This window comes from Macadamia integrifolia, chromosome 11, assembly GCF_013358625.1.
Source record: "Macadamia integrifolia cultivar HAES 741 chromosome 11, SCU_Mint_v3, whole genome shotgun sequence".
NCBI classification, from domain to species: Eukaryota; Viridiplantae; Streptophyta; class Magnoliopsida; order Proteales; family Proteaceae; genus Macadamia; species Macadamia integrifolia.
In genome coordinates this window covers 32,563,202-32,585,792 of record NC_056567.1, presented here as the reverse complement: position 1 = coordinate 32,585,792, position 22,591 = coordinate 32,563,202, and the positions used below count along the sequence as shown (strand labels likewise).

General features: G+C 42.1%; 1 long non-coding RNA gene across 9 annotated transcripts in view; it reads right to left on the bottom strand.

Annotated features, from left to right (window-relative positions):
- LOC122093624 overlaps positions 1-22,094 on the bottom strand; it is a 27,097-nt gene extending 5,003 nt beyond the window's left edge. For 5 of the 9 annotated variants that reach the window (XR_006144513.1, XR_006144509.1, XR_006144515.1 and 2 more), the window contains exons 1-4: positions 21,657-22,094; positions 16,311-16,561; positions 14,297-14,389; positions 11,074-12,489 (exon numbers count right to left, since the gene is read on the bottom strand). This is a non-coding gene — a long non-coding RNA (uncharacterized LOC122093624). Of the gene's footprint in view, positions 1-11,073; positions 12,490-14,296; positions 14,390-15,966; positions 16,562-21,656 lie in introns of all 9 variants that reach the window. The other 4 variants (XR_006144508.1, XR_006144512.1, XR_006144510.1 and 1 more) reach the window with 3 other exon arrangements.
- Positions 22,095-22,591: the final 497 nt, after the last annotated feature.

The window sequence follows — 22,591 nt, the reverse complement described above, 5'->3', positions numbered from 1 at the left end:
AGAGGCCCGGAGGTATTTCTGGGATTAGTCCTCCGACGCCCAAGTTAGACCGGCAGAACAATCTTTTTTCTTAGGAGTAATGGTGTGTGTTTCGACTTACCTCTTCTGTCTTTTAGGGTTTCCTCTATAGGATTACCCCATTTCCCAGTCTAACCAGGATACGTCTTCCTACCTTCGTAGGGAATATTCCCTATTCGGGTATCCCTTCCTTACGTGGTTAGTCCTTTGCGTGCCCCCTCCTACTCTTGGAGTCCTGGTCGTGGTGGACGCACCTCGGCTGGGTGCCACCTGTCCCTACCTGAGATGCCACGTGCCTTTGTCTTACTGGGTGGCTAATTTGAGCGTATCAGGAGTTCCCTTACTGCCACTAAGAAACCCTTCTAGTGGGAGTAACCATGCCTTTCTTTTTCCTTCTCTCATGTGCTCCTTCGGCCTTCTTCCTTCGTCTTCGGCTTTCATCCTATTTGAGGTAAGGCCCTTCGGTCAGGTCTGCTTGGCCTTGGCCTGAGCCCCCAACCGAGATAGTGACATTCGGTCAGGTCTGCTCGGCCTTGCCTGAGATCCCAACCTGGGAGAGGACCTTTGGTCAAGCCCACTAGGCTTTAGCCTGAGTCCCCCCAATCGAGGTAAGGACCTTCGGTTAGGTCTACTCGGCTATGGCCTGAGCCCCCAACCGAGGTGAGGACCTTCGGTCAGGTCCGCGACCAGTACAAACCTCAGGAGTAGCTATTGATGATGTGGCGACATCATTAATGCTCGGGCAGTCGTATCGTTTTTCTTCCTTTTATAAGGAGTGGGTCCATTTGTGGCCCACTTTCGTTTTTCCTTCGGAGAGCTTTCCTTCGGTTTCGGTGCTTCCTTCGGAGAGCTTCCCCTCAGTCCTGATTTCTTTTCCCTTATCGTCTCTTGTTCATAAGTACGATGTCCAGTTTGTTTGGGCATAGTCCCTCGTCCTTCGAGAGGACAATGTCCAACCGAAGGGGTCGAAGCCCCGGGGGGATCCAAGGGATGTCCTTAGGCTCTTCCCCCGATTCGCCCTCGTCTAGCGACTTGTCGTCTACGGCCTCACCATCGGGGTCCGAGGGTGGCTCAAACGGTGAGGGTTTCAGGGAGAGGGTGCTTGAGTCTAGAGCCCGAACCCAGGACTCTCTTGAGGTGGAAGCTCTCAACATCATTTCCACTATGGACGAGCTTGAGTTGGGGGAACTGAGGGCCTCCTGTATTATTTCAGATGCCTTTGTGCTCCGGCTGCCAAATCCGACAGACCGAGCCAGCTATCGGAACCCGAAGAGCTGTGCTTGTACAAGGAGGCTTTCAAGGCCGGCCTTCGGCTCCCTTTCTCTCCCCCTCTTCATCAATTGCTTCCTCCAGGCCAGTAAAGGGCTTTTGGGCTAGTACTACTTCAGCCCTCGGAAAGACCTTCGGCTGCTGAACGGTTACCCCACATCGATCCACAACTGGAAGGAGAAATTCTTCTTTATGAGGTTGTTGGAGGGGGTGCCCTTCGGCATTGTTTGGGACATCCCCGATCTGAGGATGGTGAACTTCGCTCCTGCCCTTCTTGGGACAGACGCGGAGTCGATAGCGAGGCGACAGGACACTTGTCCTCCTGTTGAGTCCTACAGTCTTAAGTCGGACGCCGTCTTGTTCAAATTTGGGCTTAGCCCGGTTGAGTCTTAGGCCTGTCTAAGTACATTTGGCATCGGAGCCTTGTCCTTCGTACTACTTTCGTGTCCTTTTGTAGTGCAAATCTCTAGGGCAGAAGCTAGGGCCGCTGCAGCAGAGAGGCAGACCCAAATAAGGGAGGCCAGGGCGCGGGACGCGCAGTAGCAGCATAAGAGAAGGAGAAGGGGGCTCCCACCTCCGAGGCTCCCCCTTCCAAGAAGAGGGCTAGGGTCGAAGGACCCAGTGCCGATGTAGTCCACGCCTTCGCTGCCCTGGGCTATAATGTATTGTCTGCCTTGGATACTTCTCCGGTGACCGACTTCTAAAGTCCGAGGGTCACCCAGGTCCGAACCAAGGTTGGCTTCGTCCCCCACTGGTAGGTCAAGGAGGACGACACTATCTGTCAGGAGTGTAGCCCGGGAGTTGGTACAGAAGGGCAGCCTTCCCCGAGATGCTGCCGAAGCTCAACGCTAGGGGATGGCAGCTATGATAACTAGCACCTGCATCTTTATGGCGGGGGTAAGCTTCAACCTTTGGCCTCTTATTTATTACAATGGCGATGTTCTGACTATCGGTGTTCTGCTCAGGCTCAGAACCAAGTGGGTCAGCTGGCGATCTGGGCTGAGGCCTTGGCCTGAGACCTCGAGGCTTCCGAACGCGAGAAGTCTATGCTTGAGAATGAGCGTTCAGTCCTCCTTGAGAAGGTGGAGCACCTGGAGGCTTACCGTCACCCGCCAGGAATGCGATCGGAAGCTTGCAGAGCTGAAGGCGCAAATTGCGGCGAGAGTTGAGGAGGCCGAGGTCCGAGGGGCCGATAGGTACAAGGCCTCTGAGGACTTTCGGGAGGAGGTTGGGCGTGCCAGAGCCCCCGGGTTCATGATGGGTGCTATTGAGGTCCGAGACTGGGTCCTCGAGCATTACTTGAAGGTCTCCTTTGAGGATAGCGGGCCAATTTTTGAAGAGGAGGGTATCGAGGCTGCCCTAACTGCTACCGAGGTGGCTGATGATGAGGGCGGAAGGGAGGAAGAAGAGGTTCAGCTGCAACGCAAAGTGCCTTTGACTCCTGGCCACGTTGGCTCCGATTGGGAGACTCCACCATGCCGAGGACGAGGCCGTGAACCCAACGGACACCCCCTGAGGCTGCCTCTTCCGTGTTCCTTCTGACCTTCGGGCTAAGCTTCGTATTTGGGGGCTTCTCTTTTTTGTTTGTGGCCTTAGGGCCTTTTTATGTAATTTCAGCCTTCGGGCTTTCTAATGTAATCTCAGCCTTTGGGCTTTTTTGGTGAATGAATGCCCCAATTCCTTCGGATATCTTTGCTCCTCGCCCTGTCTTTTTTTTTTTTTTGAAGTCCACTAAGGGATATTTAGCCCACAGGTTGGTGCACGAAGGCCGAGAGGCCTTATGCCAGTACTTTCTCCTAAGCGTAATATGAGCCTCGACCTGTCTTTGTTCGAGGCTTGGTCCTGTTGCGTCGGCCGGTCCGAGGCTGGAGCCTTGAAGGGGGGCCTTGCATAAGCAGGATTTCACTAAGTGTTAGTGTTTCCCTTCAGCTCCAGCCGAGGGAGCTTTCCTTATGTGCGGAGATTGGGGGTGCCGTTGACCTGTTTGGCCCTGGGCCGAACTTCCAACCGAGGTAATGAACTTAGGGTATCGGCTTTGTCCAACCGAGAGGAGTTCCTTCGGTTGGGACCACCGAGGTGAGGACCTTTGGTTGGGTCCTTTGGCCTTAGCCTGAGCCCCTAACCAAGGTAATGACCTTCAGGGAAAGGACCTTCGGCAAGGTCCGCTCGGCTTGGCCTTAATCCACAACCGAAGTATAGATCTTCGGTTGGGTCCCTCGGCCTTAGCATGAGTCCCCAACTGAGGAATATTCCTTAGAGACTTGTCCAAAATCAATTGCCTTGAACCAACTTATATATTTTTCGTAATAAAAATCCTTCGAAGCGCTTGGGGGTGGAAAACTACAAACTGAGACTGGTTTAAGAAGCAAAAACAAAAACTAAGTAAATGTGCATGCTATGACTACTGATAAAATTTCCTCAGGTTCTTCGAGTTCCATGATCGGAGTACCCTTTCTCCCCCCGTAGTCTCCAGGTGATAGGACCCTAGTCGTATTATCCTGGTGACTCTGTAGGGCCCTTCCCAATTTGGAGCCAACTTTCCTTGATGCTTCGGGTCTGATATCTCCACCCTTCTGAGGACGAGGTCACCTATTCTGAACTCGTTTCTTCGGACTTTAGAATTGTAATGCCTCGCAACCTTTCGCTGGTAGGCGGTGATCCTTTCTTGCGAGGCTTCTCGTTCTTCATTCAGGAGGTCTAAATTAGCTTGAAGCCCTTTATCGTTTTCTGTTTCATCGTAGTACTAAACTCGATGGGTCATGGCTCCTACCTCCAATGGGAGCATAGCTTCCGTGCCATAAGTTAAATTGAAGGGTGTTTCTCCGGTGGCGGATCTCTCAGTCGTGCGGTAAGCCCAAAGGATGCTGTGTAGCTCTTCTGCCCATAACCCCTTGGCATCATCCAGCATTTTCTTTATTCCTTGAAGCAGGGTATGATTGGTTACCTCTGTCAACCCGTTGGTTGATGGGTAACCAACGGATGTTTTCCTGTGGTTGATGCCAAGGGCTTCACAAAAGGAGTCAAAAGTTGGGTTAGCAAACTGAGTTCCATTATCCGTTACCACCACCCGGGGGATCCTGAACTGATAGACTACCGCCCTCTCGAAGTTCCTTATATTCTTTTTGAATATTGTAGCTAGTGCTTCGGCTTTTGCCCACTTCGTGAAGTAGTTTATCGTCACCACAATAAACTTTCTTTGCCTCGTGGCCAGAGGGAACGGGTCCAAGATGTCCATTCCCCATATGGCAAACGGTAACGGGCTTGACAGAGAGGAAAGCTCAGTAGCATGCTGCCTAGGGACGGGGGAGAACATCTGATACTTAACGCACTTTCTGACGAATTCCTCTGCATCTTTCCTCATGGTTGGCTAGAATAAGCCCTGCCTCAGTACTTTGTGGGCCAAGGCCCAGGCTCCCAGATGTTGGCCACATATCCCTTTGTGTACTTCTCGGAGTGCATAAAGTATGGTGTGGTGAATCTTATCTTGTACAACGTCTCGCCCTTCAATAGGAACTGTGTTGACTGCATTCACACCTTCCTCGCCTCATCCCTGTCTTCGGGGAGGGCTCCTTCCTTCAGGTACTTGATTATGACATCCATCCAGCTAGGGCTGTTTTCATCGATGGGTAACACCTCTTGTGCACTTTCGGTGCTTGGCTGAGGTAACACTTCAAAATACACCGATCGTCTGAGGTTTGTGAAGTCAGAGGTGGCCAACAACGACAATGCATTAGCGCGGGTGTTCTCTTCCCGCGGCACCTGTCTTACCTCGAACTCCTTGAAGGCTACCACTTTCTCTCGCACCACCTTCAAGTATTCTGCCATCGTCTGTCCCTTGTCTTCATAGTCTCCATTTACTTGTCACACCACGAGCTGCAAGTCACTGTGCACCACCAACTCCTGCACCATCAAAGCCCGCGTTAGATTTATTCCGGCTATTAATGCTTCATACTCAGCTTTATTGTTGGAGGCACTGGAGTCAAACCGTAGGGCGTACTCGATCTTGAATCCTTTAGTTTTGACTAGTATGATCCTTGCTCCGCTTCCCGTTAGGTTGGATGCACCATCCATATATAATGTCAGTATTTTTTGCCCGAGCCTCGACAATCTCCTGGGGTTCATCTGGAAGCGTTGTCTCCGCTATAAAGTCGGCTAGGGCCTGTGCTTTTATCGCAGTTCTCAATTTGTATTGGCTGTCAAATTCTCCCAACTCTATCGCCCAGTTTACTAGGCGACCGGACATATCCGGCCTCTAAAGTATCTTCTTCAGGGGTTGGTCCGTGAGCACGTATACAGTGTGATTGAAAATAGGGCCTCAGCTTTCTTGTCGTTATCACCAGTGCGTATGCCACCTTCTCCATCTTTCTGTATCTTATTTCTGCGTCCAAAAGGGTTCGACTAACGTAGTATATTGGCCGTTGTTGTCTTCCTTCTTCCTTTATCAGTACCGTGCTTACCGCCACTGTCGATACAGCTAGGTATAATTGCAAGGTATCCTCGGTGTTTGGCTTTGTCTGTAGCAGGGGCGTCGTTAAGTACTCTTTCAGTTGTTCGAAAGACTTCTTGTATTCCTCCGTCCATTATAACTTTTTGGATTCCTTTAAGGCTTTGAAGAAGGAAAGACACTTGTTAGCCGACAGAGACATGAACCGTCTTAGGGAGGCGACTCTGCCTGTTAGCTCCTGGACTTGCTTCACATTCTGCGGTGACCTCATATCTCGAATGGCTTGTATCTTCATCAGGTTGGCTACGATCCCCCTCTCCGAGACGATGAAGCCAAGGAACTTTCCCGATGCTACTCCGAATGCGCACTTCGTTGGGTTCAGCTTCATGCCGTATTCCCTCAGTACTTGGAACGCCTTCTCTAAGTCTCGGATATGGTGTTCTGCCTTCAGGCTTTTCACGAGCATGTCATCCACGTACACGTCCATGGTCTTGCTGATCATCCCCTTGAAGATCTTGTTCACTAACTTTTGGTAAGTGGCCCCTGAGTTTTTTAGCCCGAAGGGCATTACTTTATAGCAGTACAACCCCCCCCTCGGTCACGAAGGATGTCTTCGGGACATCGGCCTCACACATCTTAATTTGATTGTACCCTGAGTATGCATCCATGAAGCTCAGCGCCTCATATCCTGAAGTTGCATCGATGAGAAGGTCTATCTTCGACAGGGGATAGTTGTCCTTTGGGCAGGCTTGTTTAAATCCATGAAGTCGATGCAGATCCTCCGCTTCCCGTTTGCCTTCGGGACCATAACCACGTTGGATATCCATTCTGGGTATTGGATTTCGCGGATGAACTTGGCCTTGAGCAACTTCTCTATCTCCTCAGCTATCTTCTGTTGCCTCTCGGGGGTGAAGGTCCTCTTCTTCTGCTGTACTGGCTTCTTGGTTGGGTCGACACTCAAACGATGCTCTATTACCTCCTGGGCTAAGCCAAGCATGTCTGAGGCTGACCAGGTGAAGACATCAGAGTTGTCTCGGAGAAATGAGATGAGCTTTTCTCGTTGTTCACTTAGCATTAAGGCCCCAACTTGGAATTGGCGAGTGTTATCCCCTTCTTCAACGTCAACTTGTATCAGCTCTTCCGTCGGTTCCCCCCTATGATAACTGGTGTCATCATGCAGATCTTCTATCGGGAGCGCCTTGCCTGCCTTTTCTTTTCCCCCATAAGGTGGTGGCGTAGCACTTTTGGGACGCCTCCTGATCACCTCGACACTCGCCGACTCCGTTCTTGGTTGGAAACTTCATCTTGAGGTGTGGTGTGGAGACTATGGCCTTTATTAAATTTAAGCCGACTCTCCCTAGTATGGCGTTGTACGCCGAGGTGATGTCCACTACCAGAAAGTTGATCATGACTGTTACTTGGCGGTCTCCGGTGCTGGCCCTTACTGGCAACTCGACCGACCCCTCTACTTTGACCGGGGCACCTGAGAACCCTTGCAACGGGTGTTCGACCTTCTTGAGCTTTCCTTTGTCTAGGCCCATCTTCTGGAAAGCTTTAAGGAATAGGATATTAGCTGAGCTGCCGTTATCCACCAAGATCATTTTTACTTGACAATCGGCTATGGTCATAGTGATTACCAGGGTATCATCATGTGGCGTCTGCACCCCTTCCAGGTCGTCATCCGAGAAGGAGATAACCGTCCCCGTCTTTGCCTTCTTGTTTGACTATTCAGCCACATGCATGCCTCTCTCATAGGCTTTTGCTTTCCTGGCCGAGATAGAACTTTCTCCAGTGGCCAAGCCTCCACTGATAGTTGTTATAACCCTAGTTGGGATTTTATGATCTTCCTGGGGGCGAGGGTCAGCTTCCTCGGGTGTCCGGTCCCTTTTCCGTTCTTGATTGCCTTTATGGGCTGGCCCCCTTCTTTCACGGCGGCCTTTGCCGTCTCTTTGGCTGTTGTCCTTGCGGTTATTGCCGTCTTGGGCATCCTCCTTTTTGCGGTCTACGAATTGACCTAGATATCCTCTTCGGATCATTCCTCTTATTTCTTCCTTCAGGTGCCAACAATATTCGGTGTTGTGGCCATGGTCCCTGTGGAAGTGGTAGTATTTGTCCATGTTGCGTCTCTCAGGATGTCGTCCCATCTTCCCTGACCACTTCATGGCTCGGGCATCTGGGGACTCTTTTATATGCATTAGCACGTCCGTCTGTCTCCGGTTTAGGGGTGCATATCTTTCAAACTTCTTCGGCGGACTGGGTGCTCGATCACGTTTGGACTTTTGTCTCTTGCCTTCAGGAGGCTTATCATCACCTCTTGAGGTCCTTTTCCTCCCCGCCTTCCCTTTAGCTTCTTCGTCAACTTGGAGGGTTTCTTCCATCTGAATGTACTTGTCACACTGAGCCCTTAACTCAATTAGGTTCCTCGGTGTATGCTTTGCCAAAGACATTTTTAACTCTTTATTCTTGACGCCTCCCAACAGGGCCGTGAACTCTTCTTTCTGGTCCAGACCTCTAATCGTGATCTCCTGCTGGAAGCGCTTCATGTAGTTTTGTAGTGACTCTCCTTCATGCTGTTTGACGTTGGTCAGATTCAATGTAGTCTTCTGAAGGGGTTGGCTACTGGAGAATCCCTTCACGAAGAAGTAACTAAATTCACTGAAGCTGTGAATTGATTTCGTCGGCAGGCGGTTGTACCATAGCCTTGCCGCTCCTCTGAATGTTAAAGGCAAGGCGCGACACATAATGTTTTCCGAGACTCGGTGGAACTGCATCGCGACCTTGAAGCCTTCCAGATGATCGACGGGGTCCCCAGACCCGTCGTAGGTGTCTTATTTGGGTAGACAAAAATCGACCGGGAGCGGATCCCTCATGACGACCTCATCAGCTAGAGCCGTGGCATTAGTGAGGTCCGGCTCGCGAGTCTCTGTCTGGTTTTCTGCTACCTTCCAGATCTTGTCCTTCAGGTCTAGGATCATCTGCTTCAACCCTGAGTCTTCATGTCTTTGACTGTTTCCTTGGTGCGATTCCTCATGCCTAGCCCCTGTGGAGCGCCGCATCCTTTCTTTGGGTGCAGGGATTTCCCTTGTGGCTCGGTTTCGAGGGTTTCGGTCGGACCTTATCGACCCCGAGCTACTCTGGTCCTCGTCCTGAACTTGTTCTGGCTGGACATGGGAGCCTCGCACTGCCCTTCCGGACTTCTGAGAGACGGCCTTGGAGACCTCCTTCATTATCTCGGCCATTTGGTCATACTTCTCCTGAAGGGCGTCGAACTGCTCCCTAGTCGTAATCCTGCGCCCTGGGAGGGGGTGGAGGATTATTGTCTCTACACACCGAATGTCTGATCGAGCGCTGTCCCTCGCGGACCCTTCCCGATCATCGTTTCCTCATTCTTGACCTACGTCCGCCGAGGGGGGGAGAAATTCTGAAGGTTCCTCATTCATATTCATACTCGGCGCTGCTCTTGTTTTCTTACGATTGTAGGTTTTCCCCACCATTACTCTGTCGTTCCCACGGACAGCGCCAATCTGTTGCTACCGAAAATCCGTATGAGGCTGGGTACCGATCCTGCACGAGCACAGAAGGTAGAGGCCCGGAGGTATCTCCGGGATTAGTCCTCCGACGCCCAAGTTAGAGACCGGCAGAACAATCTTTTTTCCCAAGAGTAATGGTGTGTGTTTCGACTTACCTCTTTTGTCTTTTAGGGTTTCCTCTTATATGATTACCCCATTTCCCAGTCCTACGAGGATACGTCTTCCTACCTTCGTAAGGAATATTCCCTATTCGGGTATCCCCTCTTTACGCGGTTAGAGTCCTTCGCGTGCCCCCCCTCCTGCTCTCGGAGTCCTGGTCGTGGTGGACGCACCTCGGCTGGGTGCCACGTGTCCCTACCTGGGATGCCATGTGCCTTTGTCTTACTGGGTGGCTAATTTGAGCGTATCAAGCATATAACCCCCCTTTGAGTTGTTTACTCTGTTATTTTTAACCCTGTATGTAGTCCTAGGAGGCGGTTTGCCTTGTGCCTCTTGTGGGTTTCTAATGAAATCTGTTATCCTCAAGGATGGTTAGAGTGAAAAAATCTCTTTTCAGGTGATTTGAGCAAATAAAGATTTGGAGATTACAATATGGTGTAAAGTTTATTCGTTGATGGCTATGGTCATCGCTTATGATGTGTTTGTGTTGACAGTTGTCTCCAGCATAGTTTTTAAGGTGGTAAGGCGACGGAGGCGTTTGAGGGTCTTTCGGAGTGCCTTAGCGATAAAGCGGGCATAAAGCGTTGCCTTATTGACTAAAGCGTTCCTGTGTAATTTTTTTTATAAAACCAATCCATTTGGCTCAAATCCTAGTTGAATCCTATTACTCATATGTTAAATAAATATTAAAGGTTCATATTCACACCAATGTAAGATATTCATCAAGAAAACAAATCAATAAAGTGAATAAACTAAGTTCATCTTCATCCATCATCAATCATATTAACATATAATATAAATACATAATTATGAAGCAAAATTATAAAAATAAAGAAAAGAAGACATAAAAAATGCAAGTATTCATTATACTTACCTCTATGATGCCAAAATGAGTGCCTAAGCCCTAAGGTCATCCACTATATTTCTACTCTTGTCAAAGAAGAATGAAGCTCACCGTTGCCGGAGCAAAATGGTCGCCTAGATCAGTGGTTCTTCCTTATTCCTTGATTCCTTGATTCCTTCTCAAAGCCCTTTCTTAAAACCCTTGACAAAATCCAACCCTGTTTGTGAATCGTGTTTTCGTTTTGTTTGTTGTGGTTATTTTTGGTGGAGTAAAGCTGATCTCATACATCTCAAGTGGTTACAAAATCATACATCTACCAATAAAAAAATTATATTTGGAATCTTCATCAAATAATTTTAAAATGTGTTCAAAAAAAAAAAAAAAAACCCATAAGGCGCCACTTCACATAAGGCGGATCACTGCCTTACCATCTCTAGACCGCATCAACGCAAAGGCGCTGGTAAGGCGACGCCTTAGCAGCGCCTTAAAAACTATGCCTATAGGTAACATTTTACTTATGTTATGACAGGAGTAAACATTCTTTTTGTGTAATATGTTACATATCAATAGAAGTTCACCACCTGTGCTTATCTTACTAATTATTAAATATTTTTTTTAATTTTAGATTATTTCTTAACTTTGTGATCTTAAAATACTGCATTGGAGATCCTGGATGGATTGTAGAATAATGGTGTGTCCAGGTCACCAACCTTCAGGTAAGTGAAGGTGGGGTGTGACACAAGGTTATTTATATCCTTCCATGATTCAAAACATATGTCTATAAATAATTATATACTTTGTCTACAAACCTCTGGTAGATGAATTATTGACTCTTTCTATCATTTAGTACAAGCCTCAAGGTTTAAATCCCTAATTTGACAAAAAAGAGAGATAGAAAGTCATAATCAAAACCAACAACAACAATGCTTTAATTCATACTCTAGCAATTTCATTACCCTCATCATCACAGCCACAACTTAAGCACATGCATGTTTTGCAATAACTATGCTTTGAATGTGTATATTAAATCCTGGATTTGTGAGTTGTAGGCAATCTTCATTGACCAAACAAGCAGTCCAAGCAGGTGAAGTTCATGCTGCGAGCATAGAGATACAGGAGACCCTTTCTCATCATTCTTGGGTACAGTCCTCATTTTTGAGGAAGAATGCAAGTGGTAAAATTTCAAAATTATATTGGCTTGGATTTCAAGCCACTCTAGTAATCTTCACTATAACCCGTACCTCATCTTACAGTGAATCTAAGAGAGAACAAATGACAGTACAATGATGTTCCTAAAGTTCATGTACAATTAATTAATCTAGGAGGTGGGGAAAAAAAAAAAACCATAGGCGAAAATAGCCACACAATTTATAGTGATTCAACAGAACAAGGAAAAAAAGGAAGGGAGGGGGAAAGCGTGGTAAAATTCCCCAAATATATTGGCTTTGGAATTCAAGCCACTCTCCAGCAATCTCCACGGTAACCATAACTCATCCAACAATACGACTTCAGTACATGGCTAACAGTTTTTCAAACAATGTACAAGCTACAATACAGTAACAGCAGTCACTCTAGTAATCAGTAGTTAAGACACAAAAATTCTTACAACAACTGATTATGTCACAAATTTTCTAGACAAAGTAAATAGGAGAAAAAACGTCAGCAAACTTTGAGGGTGAACCTAATAAACAGGAAATATTTCAAGGATAGATCAGAAAACAAAATCTGAAAGATAGAGAAGCCAATCTTTTCTTGATAGGAAATATTGATCCTTTATTAGGTGATCTCAAATTTCACAGTAAGTTACTCATGAAGAAAAATTTTAAAAAGAGTAAGACAATATAGATAAACTGATGTGGTCAGAACTTGCATTGGGAGGAGGAGGAATAAAAATGCTTGGCTGAAAACCGGAGTCCATATCAATATATTTTGTACACTCCTCTTTTTTTATTACCAAGCTGGCCCTATTCTTAATTTTATAGTTTAAGCGGACAAAACTTAGTTACATAAAGAAATATAGTACTGATCAGCTATTTTGCTTCATTTCATAGTTCTTAATTATCTGGGAATATGAATTTTAAATCATCGAAAAATGTTGTATGCTTGTGATATTTTCCTTGATCTTGTCAATACCTTAATGCACCAAATCCAATGGCATGGAGTGCATGGAACTTCCTTGGAACCATAGACATTAAGTATGTGTCACAAATTGATGCAGATCAAACCTTGAAGAAGAAGAAGACAAGCAGAAGTCAGAAATTCCATAGACATTAAGTATGTGTGACAAATTGATGCAGATCAAAGCTCGAAGAAGAAGACTAGCAGAAGTCAGAAATTACCGTTCACGTGAACAGTAACAAGAGTTACTGTTCACATGACATGGTTCACGTGAACAGTAAAGTGGGTCCATATTTCATATTTTTGTTTCCTATTTAGTTTAGTTAGTTTCTATTTACTTAGTGAGCAAGTTAGCCAAGTTAGTTTCCTATTTTGTTTGTCAAAGAAGTTTCTATTTTTATGATTTAGGCTAGTTTCTTTTTTATGTTCAGTTGTTAGTGCTAATTTTGTTAAGCTTGGTTAGCAAGTTAGACACAAATTAGAAAGTCCAATTTCAGCTCCATCTAAGCTACGGTTTGTGAGATCTCATATTTCTCCATATTTAACAAGATTTTTCGGATCCTGCCTGGGATTAGGATCACTTATGATTCTAGTCTTACATTACAAATTGGTTTAATGCTCTTTGGGTTTGTAAGTTGCTCTTAAGTATTTTGAGGTTTTTGTCTAAAGCTTGTAGCACTAACTCTATGGATAAGTTATATTGCTATCTTAAGGTTATGATAGGATGGTTTTCTATCTGATATTTAAGCATGCAACTGCCTTTTAGATAAATTTATCAGTCATGGATGAAGAAACAGTAGGCTATTATAGAGCTATTTAAAGGAGTTCAATTTTTTAGGGGATCATCATAATTGAATGGAATAAGATGTTCAAAATACTAAACAGAAAACCAGCTCAGAACTTGAGAGAAGAAAATAAAAGAGTAGGAAATGCATAGGAAGATTAAATTCGGTAAGGCTAATTTTATCATAATTGCTGGAAAAAAAAAATCAACAGAAGTTGAAAAAGCAAACCAAATACAAGAAACCGAAGACCCTTAGAGGCCCAAATAGAAACAATAGCTTAAAGAAATTCAAAAAGAAAAGAAAAGAAAATAAAAAGAAAAAGGCAAGAGAAGGCATTGGGGGCAAAAAGAAGTAAAAGTATCCTATGAAGAATGGATTACAGAGAAATACTCTCCTCCAGTGAAAGACCTACAGTCCATGAAGAGTTTTTAACAAAACAAAAAAGAAAGATGTGTTGTATAGGACCATATAAAAGGAAAAGGATCATATTCAATTTAGAGTGTTATTGGATCCTGGAGGTGGTTTTTTTTTTTTGGGGGGGGGGGGTTGGGGTTGGTTTTGGTTGAAAGACTCAACAAATAAGAAAGATGTGTTGTATAGAACAATATAAAAGGAAAAAGATCATATTCAATTTAGAGTGTTATTGGAGCCTGGAGGTGGTTTTTTTTTGGTGGGGGAGGGGGGTGTTGGTTGAAAGACTCGACAAATAAATAGAAGACAAAGAATTGACAATTTACAATTACTAAAAGAACCGACGTTAAATCCTCCGTATCATCATCAATAAAAAAAGCAATTGAGAGGCAAAAAGGAATGCAAAATTTCAGGAACAACCCTAAAGTTCTTATACAAATCATGTAAGAAACAAAGGGGACAAAACAGACATGGAACTCCACAAACCCAATTCAACAAAAAGGCAAATCAGGATTCAGGAGCCAAGTCCAAATCAGTTATGGCTAGGAATCTAAATACACATGAATGAAATAATAATATTTTCATTTTTTCCTGAATTTCTGTTCAGTTTTGCACCATTGCGAGGTTTAAAGTTCAAATCAAACTTCACACATTCACATGAGCACTAAGAGGAAACCCAAGATTCAGAAAACAAATCTATATCAATACAATCTTTTACCTGGATTCTCAATACAGATGAAACAGAGATCAACAAACTTCTCATTTTTCTGGTAAAGTCTCTGAGCGTTGAACTGTTTATAAGTTCAATGACCTGACAACCAGAAAAAAATTCTTGCCAATGGGATAAAGATTAAAAGCTTTAAGAAAACAAGATTACAGAACTTATAAATGTGTGGGGCAAGCCTGTGGCACAACAGTAAGTGGATAGATCAAGTGGCCAAACTCTTAAGGAAAAATCATTATTGATGGTCCAAGACCATACATATTGATAGATAGAACTGCCATTTATTTGCTGAATAGACAGATCGACCAAAAAAATCATAACTATACTTAACAAATAAAATACTAGGAAAGCCCACATACGACGAAGATTTTTTGTTGCCAGTCGGAACAAGGAGAAGTCCCATTCCTATTAACATAGGAACTGGAAGTGGAAGGAGTGGTAAAATCCACGCATATTGATATGTATGTTCCATAAGAAAATCAAAATTTTTTATTCTTATTAATTATTTCTGATTCGCCAGCTCTTATCTTTTTTTGAAGGAGTTCAAAAAATCAAGATATGAAAAAGTCAAATATTTTTTTTTCTGATTTTTTCCTAATACTTCAAATATTCAATTCAAATGTTGATCACAAGTTTAAAACTTGGAAACAACCTCTTCTATGAAGCAAGGGGTAAGGTTGCGTACATTTGCCCCTCCCAAACCCTGCAGTAGCTGGAGCCTTGTGCACTGAGTTGCTTAAAAAATAGAGGTGTCATTTAGATTAGTCACCATAACATTTTTTTCTCCATAAGGGTAACTCCTCTCTTCACATGTATATTATGATTGAATCAATAGAATAATAGAACAAAAGGGAGAAGGAACACTGCCAAGTTGCATAGAGTATGCTAGCGCCTCCCTATGTCTATCTCTCTCCTTCCTCTTATAAAATGACATATTTACCCCTATTATGGGATAAGGGAGATAGACACAAGGAAGCACTAGTGTGCACTACACAATCATATGAGAATCTCCATCCCGATCTTATTATATTAAAAGTTGTATTAGATTATACTTTTCTATCTTATTTAAGTTATTAACACCTTTCTATATTGGATCACATAGGCGATAATTATCAATTAAAATCTTTAGATGGGCCTCATATATCTAGCTAAGGGTGTCAATTGGGACAGTTCTTGGCATTCGGGACAAGTTTATAACGATACTGACACCAAAGGTGCCAATCCCAATACAGTCCAGTTTATTTAATGAGACCAAACCTAGGTCACAATCCCAATTAGAAACGAGATGGGATGGTACTGGTTCCTCAACGGTTATAGGAATTGTGCAATAGGGAGAGCTTTAATGGTTCCTAACAAGATGGTTCCATTATTAGTGTTGTGGATCTTTTCATTATCCATGAGAACTAAGATGTCTCTTACTTTAGAAAGAAAATTATGATATAAACCAATAATGAATTTCACACTTTTATTTATTTATACTCATTAAGATCACATGTAAGCTTCTTAATATAAAACAAAGAAGTAATGATATAGTTAGTGCCATCACCAAAAGTTTATAGTAATAGACCTAAAGGTCAATCAACCGAAACCTCCATAAGAGAAAATACCACCCAAATACATCAAACTATAATCATAAAACTTGAATGCAAGAATATGAAGTATACCCCTTTGAAATGGTATTGGCGGTTCCAGTTCCATCCGGTATCTAACCGTATTTCGGTAGTGGTACAGTTGAGAATCCCATCCCATTTATTATTCGGTACCAAAATCAGATCCCAGTGTTGTCCCATTTATTAATGGAATGGTCCGGCACCAGATTTTAGCGGGACAATTCTGGGACGATTCTTGGTCTGGTCCCAAAATGACACCCTTATAGCCAATGCATCAGTGGTTAGAAACTATTAGAAACAGGCATTTGACAAATAACAACCGAAGGACATTGGAGTGTTGGCGTCAGCCACGCTCCCGAATAGAGTTCTTTTTCCCAAGAAAAATATATGAAACCTACCAGTCCTTTCATCGCCGTCAATGGTAGATGCATCGTCGCCGACCACAATAGATGTATGTGAAGTTGTCCTTTCGATGCTAAAAGTGGCAGATTGCATCATCGTCGACTACAGTAATGCATGTGATAGTTTTACATGCATGTACCTTCACATGCATCTACCATGCATGTACATTTATCATCTCCCTCTCTTGCTACTTTGATCAATTCAAGATCATCTGAAGTCTGTTTCGTTTGAATTATTACTTGAAATTCTGCATCAATATTCGTAAGTCATAAGAAATCACTTCTTAAGCTTCAAGCAAGCACTCAACACTTTAATCTTGGTCATGTAATCACATACAACAGATCTAGAATCAGTTTGATAATAAAGTTCATCCAATAATGATAACAAACATATAATGGCATTCATGTGTCCAAGGAAAAATACCTCTCAAAGCTTTCACAAATGCATGATTTAGTTCCAAATGACAATTCCAATGTTATTTAATTAATGTAATAATTTTTCCCCATCATTTAGTGTAGGAGAATAATCTGACATCTACTAAGTTTGGGACTTTGAATAACTTCATACATCAGTTTGGCTTTTTTTCATGTTAGATAAAATAGTTGTCAAATAAAATTGTTTCCAAATCAATGTTAATACAAGTAACTTATTGATGAAATACACTTGATCATCAAGTTTAGACCTACTTTGAGATAATTTGACCAAGTCAACTTTCATAGGGGTATTTTGATAATTTTTTATGTTATCTTTTTGGATCATTTTGGAATTGTTCAGAAACATTAGTTTAGACCCCAATCACCATCCAAGAGAATCCTATCATTATTGTCATGCTCACCTCCAGTGTGACAAAATTAAATGAGATGTGTACACCAACAACTCGAATTGCTTCTGTATGATTCATGATGCGTAGGCTATTCTAAAAATTTTGAAGGGGAAATCCCCAAAATCCATCCTCATAGATCAAGATTTATCAATGAAGTATTGTGTGCATGTGTTATATAGTAAGGAAACTTCTTAATCATCTAAGGTTTTATTGAAATCTCGAAATAATGAGTGGAAGAATCATTTTTTTTTTTTTTTTTTGGTACTGAACAAGCTGGAGACGGGAGGATTTCAAAGTTGGAAGGGATTAGAAAAATGATTAAGAGTATGAATTGGCTAGAAATCGACATCTGAAGGATTTGTATGAATAAAGAGAGAAAAAAATGGGCTAATCCTGTAATTAGACTGTTCTTTGCAAGAATGACACCATGGGCAGTTAAGAGTCCATGAATAAATTTATAAAGCATTTATAACCAAGTAAATTAATTCATTAGATTTTATGGATCTAGTGATACTTATTCTATAGATGTGGTAGCAAAGCAATTTGTAATTGCAGTAATCAATGAAAAAAATGTTTAAAGATGCTTACATAAGATGCATTGTATTCCTTTGCCAAGTGCTCAAAGGAGACATAGGCTTCATTTTCCTATTCATTAGATTAGATTTGAATAACCTCTCCTTGCACTTGCAACCTCCCCTCGCCCCCCCTTCTGCCAACCCTCCCCTGCTCTGTAAGTTTCCTCCTTCAAGAAGTGGCTGTTCGTACCCCTAACTCAGTAACTCCTAAGAAGCTTGAAGCAATCCAGTAGCGGTAGCGGCCAGCCTCTCCTCTACTCCTCACCTTGGCGACGGCAAACTCCTCAGGCTGTCAAGGACCTTGTCTTTGAGACTTCGACCTCATTTGTCTCCTCCTATCCGATTTTAGTGACTCAGCCTCTTTGTCTCTGTCATCCTTTTTTTTTTTTTTTTTTTCGTTTTTTGTGTGGGTCTAATAAGTTGGAACGTTGGATCATGAAGGTTGGTATGTTATCTTGTGGGTATTGATGATGATGATAAAGATTACAGAGTAGCGGAGGGTTGCGCATTTCGATTTCTCTTGCCTTTGTAACACCGCACTAGGCTATTTCTATCATCAAATAACTTGCAGGGTTGTTCATTCCATTTGTTTTCCGTTGTTCTTTTAGAATTGTTTTTCCAATGTTCTCTCTCGAGTGTTGGTGCCAGCTTGATGTTATCTTATTTTCTTTTTGTTTCCATTATGAGAACAATGGATCTTTTGGATTTACAATGCTGAGAATCTCTTATGCTTTTATAATGAGAACCATTCCTAATAATGAGCAGAGGCATTTAAATCCATGATAATGAGGCTGGGTTGGTTTATTACCGAGCTGATACCAGTTCCATACCAGGTTTGAAAATCGAACCAAATCGTATTGAACCTGGTAATTCAAACCAACACCAACCCAAACCAAACGAAACAAGAATCAAGCCAAAACCAGAAACTTCTTATTGGTCCACCTTCAGTTTCTATAAAACTCACACCGAAACTAGAAAAATCAAACCAAACCTGAGCCAAATCTACCCGTTGACACCCCTAGTTAAAGAGTCTTAGACAATGCAATTTACTATTGCCAAACAACCGATTCTACAGAAATATCTCATAGTTTTATTACCATAATGTTTGAGAAATTGTGAAATTCTATTCTTAAGAAGCATTTTCAAACCTATAACTATTGTTTTATGATCATAAAAACAAAAGTTTTCGGGAGCTTAAATTTTGGATAAATCAGACTAGGTTATCATGGTTCCTATATAGTCTTGATCCAATTGAAGTTGAATATTTAATGAGCGAAGACAATGGTGAATTGAAAGAAGAAAGAGAAATATGAGATAGTGGTAGAATTATTTTTTTTTATCTTTTATAGTTTCTAACTCTTATTCTTTTTTCTCCCACTAGTCAGTCACTAATTTACTACATAGAGTTTCACTTTTATTGTTCACTAATATATCTTACAGTTTTTTCCTGGATTAATATGATATTGGTGTAATAGAGGTTCTGTTTTTTCTAAACTAAAATGATATAATCTTGATATGATTTATGTTTTAAGCTTATTGGAATTGGATACCATGATCACTTTACATTAACTATTCTTTATAAGATGCATGTGTGTGACTCTAAATTTTAGATAATACTTTGTCCAAATCAGATCATGCTTTGCCTATGTTAATTTTCCATCTAATTGTTATAAATGAACTAATGATGTGTTGAACTTATTCTTGATGGTATTCAACAGCTTATGTGTTGAGCCTTAATTTGCTTGAGGTTATGTTCTAGAAAAGAGGCTGGTACATTGAGAGAACAAGGAAATGGTAGATTTGTATGGTAAGGATAAATAGGTTCTTATCCAATGACATCCCTAGTGTAGTCTTCATAGGTGCAGACAAACAACCTCTTCCTTAGGTTACATTAATGTTTAGAATGAGGTTTCCATTTTTATTTATTTTTTATTATTATTATTATTTTTTTTAAGATCAACTTTATTACTTTATTGCAAAAAAAAGAAGCAAAACAGATAGAGGGGAATATAAAAAGAAGAGGAGAGGCAGCTATACAGCCTTCCAAAGGACAATCCCCAAGGGACAAGCTACAGCCTCCTAAACCAGCAACAAAACAATGCAAGAATACAAGACAGCCTAAGAGATCGGCTGAGAACACAACACCAGCTAGGAGGGAAGAGAAAGGCAATCAACATAGAACATGCAAGCCCCAATTTCTGACAAGAAGGGCAACTGAGGATGATTCTTTTCCTCTAAAGATCCCATTTTTGCAGCGATTAATCACATCGAGCCGGATATCTTTAACAATAAGAAGGCGAGGCCTTGTTTTGTTGCGAAATCTTCGGAAGTTTCTTTCAGACCATATATGAGATATGGTAGAGCAAAAGGCCAGCTTAGCAATATCACCAATGCTGTCATTTCCAAATGCCTTAGCAATCCATACTTCCTCCGAAGTGACACTAGAAGATGGATTGCTATTTGGCCAAAAGGTACCAAAAATATCGCTCCACACTTGCATAATGAAGGTACATTGGAAAAAAAGATGATTTCTATTCTCAATACCTGCCCAACAATATAACTCTTTCACATCCTTAATCTTTTGCATGACCCTTCAACCTAAATGTTCAATCCCCTTTCCATGATCCATATGAAATAAATAGTGTTTTTAATGAAGGAAAACCAAGGAAAAGAAAATAATAGAGAAAAATTAATGTTAAGTATCTGTTCACCATTGACAATCAAAGAAACTTAGATTTAGTCAACTTTCGAAAATGCCATTCTACCAAGAGCGTTGCAGTCTATTCCTACCATGTAAAACCAATTTTGTAATTGTGGTTGACATGGATATTTTCTAGTCTATTTAGAAGCTTAGGACCTAAGTGATGTTCATAAAATGTGGTATTTCAGATTTGAAAATCTGGGTCTCTCTTCTCCCACTATAAACATCCCAACAAAAAGTATAGTGCAGGGAGTGAAATCTTGAGGAATCACCCAATGACATTGATTATAGTTATAAGGCTTCTCTAGCAGGAAACTGGCCAGCTGGCCCAGATATATAGATATAATTTTACCTGTTTGCAGAAGGGCTGTTTCCATGATAGCTGAAAAGTTTTAACTGAAGATGGCCAGTTTGTTGATGCAATGTAAAACTCTTATCAGATTTTAGAGTTCTCCCGTAGGTTGTAAGACCTCTAAAAGAGTTAAATTTGAAAGTAGGAATTTTAAATTTACATTCCAGCTTTTCATATATGATGGAAAGCTGTGCCACTTCCAAATTGTTTCCTCCAATTCTAGAAACTTCGAATTTGCATTTCATCTTTTCAACTTATTGATTTTTCCAAAAGAGAAACAAACATACACAGTGAAAGAGGTCGTATTCCATACTCTGTGTGTGTGTGTGTGTGTGTGTGTGTGTGTGTGAGTAGGATAGGCTATTCTCAGGGTTGAATCACAAATGCTCTAACGTGCAAAACCAGCATCTCCATTTCATGGTTTACTTGCAGCAGTAAGGAATCTTTCAACACAACAAAATGTTAATGGATCGTCAACAAATTGGAACTTCTGAAACTCCAATCTAAATCATCAATTAATTAGTGTAGAAACTCCAACGCTGAACACAGAGCATATCAGTTTCCAATTCATTGCATCAGGGAATTTCCTTTAAAAAAAAAGGAACATATATTTTTCCCAATCGATTTTCAATCTCGAAGCATAGAGTTTAGAAAAAATTTATCACAAATTATTATAAAAAAAAACCGATCACTGAGCGTAGAAAGAGAACTTCACCCAAAAAAAGAAAAACATAGAAAGAGAAAGATATATCTCACGCCATTCATCCTATATATCTATATATACTGAGAGAGAGCGAGAGCGAGAGAGAGAGAGAGAGCTAGCTATAACTGAACACTGAAACTGAAATGGAAGGGCCAATTGAGCTTAAACACAGCGGATGATGCTTTTACCTGAACCGTGAAACCGAATTGGAAGAGTTGCTTAAGCTTGAACCCAGCGGATGATGCTTTCCCTGAGCCCTAAAACCGAAATGGAAGAGTCGTTGAGAGAGTCCGGGAGTGGAAGCCCTGGAATCATTTCTTATCGTCTTGGCCAAAACATTGGGACCGCCAGCATCATACCTAATAGAAACCCCTCTTTCAACGATCGGTCTCCTATTCCCGGCGGCCTTGGAAAAGAGAAGAGCCAGATCTGAGAATGAGAAGCCCTCAAGGAGGTCGAAGCTGCCATAGCAGAAGCAACAGAGCTTGGGATATATATGTTCGGTCTCCATTTCCTTCCACTTCTACGCTGCCAACGGTCGGAATTCGCCTTCCAGTTACACATGTCATGTGAACAGCGTAATTGAAGATTCCCCACAGCCAACACATTTCTTGTGAACAGCATACGTGAAGATTCCACACACATATCTTGTGAACAGCGTAAACTCAAGGTTTTACTTTGAAGAAAACATGGGAAAATTATGCATCCACCCCTCTATTTTGTTGAAATTACATATGGATCCAATAATTTAAAGGAATTACATTCTTTAGATTTTAAGATTCTTACAATTAGATCTAATCTGTTAGTCCTTGTTAAATTGGAATTGTTAATTGATCACGTCACTTAACATTATAAATTTAATGCTCAAAATACCTTTTTTTATAGATGAACTTACCTCAATACCCTTCGATTAAAACAATAACAAAAGAGGGAAAAGAGGTAAGATCGTCTTCTACCTATGTTATCCTATAGTCATCTTCTTCAACATTTGTGTAAGTACCAAGGACCTTCGCTCTCCTCTATCATTTTAAATCCCGATGCTGGGTGGGAAAGAAATGTATCGGATTACGAAAATGTAGTGTGTACAGACATTAGGGTTCGACCCTAAGATGAGATAGTATCC